The sequence below is a fragment of the Poecilia reticulata genome, linkage group LG14, assembly GCF_000633615.1.
Source record: "Poecilia reticulata strain Guanapo linkage group LG14, Guppy_female_1.0+MT, whole genome shotgun sequence".
NCBI classification, from domain to species: domain Eukaryota; kingdom Metazoa; phylum Chordata; class Actinopteri; order Cyprinodontiformes; family Poeciliidae; genus Poecilia; species Poecilia reticulata.
The window spans coordinates 20760142-20766232 of record NC_024344.1 but is presented as its reverse complement, the minus strand read 5'-3'; the positions used below and the strand labels follow the sequence as shown (position 1 = coordinate 20766232).

The 6091-nt window shown below is 41.9% G+C and overlaps 1 protein-coding gene and 1 long non-coding RNA gene across 5 annotated transcripts in view; one reads left to right on the top strand and one right to left on the bottom strand.

The window, feature by feature from the left end:
* Positions 1-6091, bottom strand: part of pknox2 (pbx/knotted 1 homeobox 2) — a 62553-nt gene that overhangs the window by 46106 nt on the left and 10356 nt on the right. The gene's annotated exons all lie outside the window — the stretch shown is intronic.
* On the top strand, positions 51-4609 carry LOC103476230 (uncharacterized). The gene is made up of 2 exons (XR_535425.2): positions 51-451; positions 4142-4609. It is a non-coding gene; the product is annotated as an uncharacterized LOC103476230 (long non-coding RNA).

The window sequence follows — 6091 nt, the reverse complement described above, 5'->3', positions numbered from 1 at the left end:
ATAGCGTTTTTATTTAATTGTCATCATGTTGTTTTCACTGAAAGAAAATAGAACCTTCCTGACAACGGGAAGAGGGCTAAAAAATCTGAATAAAAGGAACAGCGATTGTCCAGGTCAGAAGGACATAAAGCGAAGATGAGAAATAAAGATACTGACATCTGTCAGTCTGGAAAGGCTTACAAAAGCCTGAGAGCCACACGGAGTCTTTATTTACCTATGGAGAGAACCTGGAGCAGCGGTGAGTAACCAAAATGACTCTCGGAGTGCAACAACAACTCAACCTGGGGGTTTCCAAACCAGCCTGGAAATATGGGGGAAAAAATGTATCCTCACCTCAAGCTAATGACCTCCTGTGACACTGTCTACTGTGATTTCAACCACAGAAGAAGAAGGTCTCAAACAGGAATGGCCTATCTAGAGTCATGCAAAAGGACCTCAACTGGATTTACAGGTGCGTTCACCCCAGCCCTGTTTAGTCGTCTTTAATTGAACTCTAGTTGTTTACATAGAAAGTTTGGTTAGCTTGGGGTTAGCTTGCTAAGTTAGCTTGGGGTTAGCTTGGGGAGGTGAGAATGCAAACTCTGGTGGAAGAGTTCAATGGGTGTCATTACTATTGCAAAGCACTATTGACATCTGCTGCCTATAGCATGTACCTGTGCTGTAAGTAGCACAGATATATGCAATATATGACACACGCAGGTTCAATTTAAGATACTTAAGCCGAACCTTATTTTATACAGAGCATTGAGCAACACTCTCATGCTATATAAGCTATCGAGATACTTCCACAATCAGACAAGCTCAAAATAAATATTTTTTAATTTTTATTTTTTAAAAGAGAATAGGTTTTTTTTGTTTTTTTTTACTTACATAACATAACATTCACATGAGCCCAGCTAATAGCTACCAAAAGGGGCAGCCATGACATGTCCCCAATGTCTAACACTAAATCTCTGCTCAGCTTTGGGAGTCAAAGTCATGACCTCTGCTCTCTTACACAACAGTCAATAAAAAGTGTTGTACAGTCTGTGTGGGTGGCGACCACAAATCATAAATATCACCAGAGTCACAAGCTAAGCTGTGCCAGAAGTAATCTGAGTACCTGTTGATGTATGTAAATAAATCGATGATTTTATTTTTTTTTACGTAGGACTGCTCGTTTAGTCTTTAGTAAATATGATATTCAATGTCTCCTTGATTTTACTTTGCCCTGATATATATATACACGCATAAATGTACATACTTCAGAGTTGTTGAAAGAAACCTGAAATCCTGGTTGAAGCTTTTGGCCAGATCACAATCCTGAGTCGCTAACAGGTCGTACCTTTCTTTCGGGCGACATGAGAGGGAGACAAATCTCCGCCCAGTTATAAAGAAAACGGAACGCAAGCGTCCTACAAAACGGCCACAGAGAGAAGTGACTGTTTGCCTTTTGTGTAAATGCCAGTGAGACTCTCTTCAGTTTTCTCTAAGAGCACAAACTGCAGGTGCACCGACAACAATTCCTCTAAGGAGAATGTTTGACGAGCGAGAGCTGGAGTCTGTGGGCGAAGCCGAGGTCTGCTTTGAGGTACGAAAGCCTCCAGTTATCCCTCTGTGCTCCCCTCTCGCCTCTCTTTTCTTTCCTTCTTGGCTGAAAGGACATCTGGAGCGCATTAAAGCAGTAAGGACATTGGATCTCCCCAGAGCGCTTGGCTGGATGGGTGGCCCACTGTAGCCCCCTTTCAGCAGCAGGACCCGACCCTTCCTGATTGATAGTGGGAGCCCCACACACACTTAAAAATGACACACACACACACACACACTGATAAATTCTATACAGCTGACATGAATCACCAACTATTGAAATAATGGCAGTGCTGCTAACAGACTTCGATTACCATCTAGGCTGTTTCAGAATAAACTTGGACTGGTGTGCTGCACTGAATATGACTGAGAATGAGTCAGATTTAATCTGTTGACAGTGAACAGAATTTGGATTTAGATTACAGATGAGCAAAGAAACCGGCTGGTGACTTAAACTGGATGATTTTGAGCTAACTCGTGCCCGGCTTGCTCAAAAACTCTAAGGCCGGATCTTTTTCTTATCGGTGAAGGCATCGTGCGGTGCCTTTGGATGTTTTACCCTTTTTATTGCTTTGCAAAAATCAACAATTGATCGGCAAAATTTGACTATTTTGATTAGAAAAAAAAACTTTAATTTTAAACAGATTTTTTTTTTCAAAATAATGACAATTAAATAAAAATATGAAACAGAAGTTAGATCACTGCATAAATATTCACCCCCCCTCAGGTCAATATTTAGTAGACATGCGTGGATCGGTCTCAGTCGGGCTGCACATCTGGACGCTGCAGTTTTACTCCATTCTTCCTGCTAAACTGTTCCAGCTCTGTCAGGCTGCGTGGGGGTYGACTCTGAAAAGCGCTTTTCAGGTCCTGCCACAAATTCTCTATGGGACCGAGGTCTGGTCTTTGGCTAGGCCACTCCAGAACGTCCACCTTGTTATCTTGAAATCATTTCTTTGTGTGGTGTCTTCTCTCTCTCTCTCTCCCTCTCTTTCCTTCTTCACAGTCACCCAGGTTGTGAGGACGGATTGATCTAGGCAGATTTACACTTGGGCCATATTCCTCCCACTTGGTGATGATTTAAGAGATTTTTTTTTTGTCCATCCACTTACTTGTACTTTTCAATGGTCTTTTCTCTGATTCGGTTGGCGTGTCCTTTATTCGTCTTACTGTAATGGGAGTCGGAAATCCCGATGAACCAATGAATGCACCTTCTAGAGACAGGTGTCTTTATACTGCAATCAGGTCACCTCCATTCCTTTCATTGTGAGACTTCTAGCACTGGTTGTCTGGATCTCTTAGGGGAGTCACTTTAAAGTGAAAATAATAATAAATGTTTTTATTTAATTGTCATCATGTTGTAGGATCCTGTTTTCGCTCTGACATTAAGTGGGTTTTTTTTTGGGGGGGGGGAGAGGGGTTGTCATTTTTGTCAAAAAAAAAAAGCCAAAATTGTGTTGTTCATGACTGACTTAAAGCAACAAACATGGTAAAGCATCCACAGGGGTGAATATTTTTCAGACAGTGTACAAGCTGCAATCTAGATTCACCTCCTCCTAATCTTCCAATAAAAATAAAATGTTACTTTATTGTAATTAAATACATAAAAATAATTACAAAAATTTCTAATATAAATATTTAGCATGATTTATATTAAGTTTTCTTTGGCCATTCTTACACTTTTTTTTTCCACTCAAAGTGAAAACATTGCCAGAGAGCAATAGAGCAGTAGAGTGGGAGAGACTCTTGCAGTGAGAGTCTCTCCCACTCTCCAGTTTTTGATGATAAAAACGTGTCCCCTTTTATCATTTTGAGCTTCGTATCTTCTTCGATGATGAAACGTACTGATCCTGGAAATGTTGGCAGCCTTTTTGCAATCTCACATTTGTATCTTCAATGTGAAATTTCCATTCGTGCAAAGCAAGACGCACTGAATTTCAATATGGAGGCGTGAATTTGCCTCTTTTCCAAACAAAAAATAATAAGTGACTGAACGCGGCATGAACCTGTTGCTGACCTAAAGGTACACCATGGTTTTAGTAGGTTAAGACTTTTAAAACCCCTACAATGTTCCGCCATACTGTGGCGGGACGTTTGTCTTAATACCCGGTGGTTGTTTACGGCGTTCTAATTTCTAATTAATTCAAGTTTTCAATTCAAAGCACTACAAAAGACAATATGTAAAGTAGATTTATATATTGTAAAAAAAAAAAAAAAAACAATGCGTCAGGTTCTGGGTGGAGGTTGGGGTTGGTTTTCTCCTCTAGATGGAGTCCTGGAGAAGGTTGCACCGGGGACGGACCTGTTACGTCATCTACACACCGGTCGGCAATTACGCCCTTACCTGCAGCCCTCCTGTTGTCCTCATTTTCTGTGTACAGGGAAAATACATACAAATCTCGGTCATTTTGACCCGAGGACAACAGGGGGGTTAAGAGAAGCGGTTTGCCAACACTTCGACGCCAGATTGTTGACTAGTGATGGTACTCTCTTGGCCCCTAGATCTTGTTGATTGCTGTGTCTCCCTAGTCTTCTTGTCAGAATAATTTGACTTTTTTGATCTCTGTTTTTGCAGAACTTACCCGAGCATCCGGATCCGGACATCCGCTCCCCGTTAGCCCCTCGTGACGCTGGCGGAAGTTACCCGCCAGATGCCCGAGTCCCCTTTGCAATCTGACCGTTGAATCCATCTCTCTCAAATTGGCAAACCGCCCGCTCAGACGCTCTCCAAGCCCTGGCTGACCTGTCCGTCCTCCAACGCCGCCACTCCAGCTCAAGTCAAGCTGCTGCTCCTTACTTCCGTTAAGGACTCGACATTTCCTAGCAAACGCCCCCGAAAACCAAAGAAACGGAAACCCAGAATCTCTTATTCCCTCCTAGGGGTCACAAATACCACAACACCCGTAAGTTCCTCCTTTACTCTCTGATGCAACGCAAATTTCCCACAAACCTCAAACTCATCATCTCCCCTGTTTTTTCGCTGCTCTAACCAGTTTTCCCCCTGCTCATAATAAACCTATTAAACTTTTCCTGTTCTCCTGCCTGTGTTCTTGCATGTGAGTTAATCGTATCACACCCGCCATGACACAATGTAGTTTTGGAACAAGATAAATAATGTTTTCCAGATCTGCACAGATTAGAAAATTATCCAGCATATTTACAGAATATCTGTCAATTGTCATAAAACTTTAGATTGTAAATAATTAAAAAACATTTAGTACCATCCGCCTTCACCTCTTGGTTCATACATATATACTGTAACTCCCTGAAGTTGTGTGTTCCACACGCTGGTAAAAAAAAAAAACTGTAACGCAGAGCCTGTTCTCGAACAAACTCTGGCAGAATAGGAGGGTCCGCATCCATTCAGTCGGCTGGCTGGCGCCCATCTCCAGCCGTCATTAGGAAAGAGGTTAGGCGACGCCCTGGACCGGTCACCAGTCTATCTCAGCGCATGACTGACACCAGAAAACGAAGAAGAAAAGTTGCCACGGCTCAAACTTGAGGTCTCCAGCTATAAATAATGACATCCTATCAGGCATCAGTTCCATACTTCCCACTGCCAGGCAGGGGTCTACTGTAGTTTGACTCCATCCACATTGCTGGGAGGCAAACGACTGCTGGGTGGCTGGAAACGTGGCGGGTAGTCGGTGATGCTGTGCATTTTGTCCAATTTTATCTCCCATTTTACAACATAATCAGCGCTCATGTCTACCAGCCAGGAAAACTCTGTTGTTTTATTGACTGGAGGTTAGAATCTATCTGAAAATGGGGAACAGTACTAAGAAACAGACAATGAAATTAAGATGGTCCACGTGAACATTTTTAACTGTTTGTGGTGCATTCCCTTATACCAGTCAAATATCTTTAGAAGCAGTGATATAGAGGTCCAGCTTGTGCATGTCCATTGTGAGTATGCCCACTGGAAATCCCAGTGTACATTTTTTTCTGTCCCTGTTTTGTATCCCTGGCAACGTAAGCATGAAATCTGTCTGAACAAAGGGCGTATTACAGATAGTTTTTTAAAAAATCGTTTAAATTTGATGAACGCAAGTGCTTCTTCCAGGTAATCTGGTGTTAAAGTCTGTGTTCATGTCTTCCTGTGTGATCAACTTCAGGTTCAGAAGCTATAGAAAGGCTTTTACTCACAAAAATAAAGAGCAAATCAAAGCCCGTCTTGTTTCTCTGAATTGTTTTTCATTAAAAGGAAAAAGGGGATAGTTCTATAGGATTTCCTCTTTTTTTTTTTTTGCTCTCCAAGCAATGAAAATCCACAAACTTTTTTCAAAGGGGGAAGAGTTCAAAGAAGCTCCTCATTTCCAGTAAATTGCTTTGCCTGATTTGCCATTTCAAATAAATTGCAATGTTGGCCAAAATTTGCAATTCACAGGAAGATGTCCCCTGAGCCACACAGAAGAGGTTAATCCATATTTCACATTTGAATATAAGATAGAAGAAGAGAAAAAGGGGAAGGAGGAGGAAGATAGGTAACTCTTTGCCAGGAGACGAGAAGCGGCGGCGGGGAGGA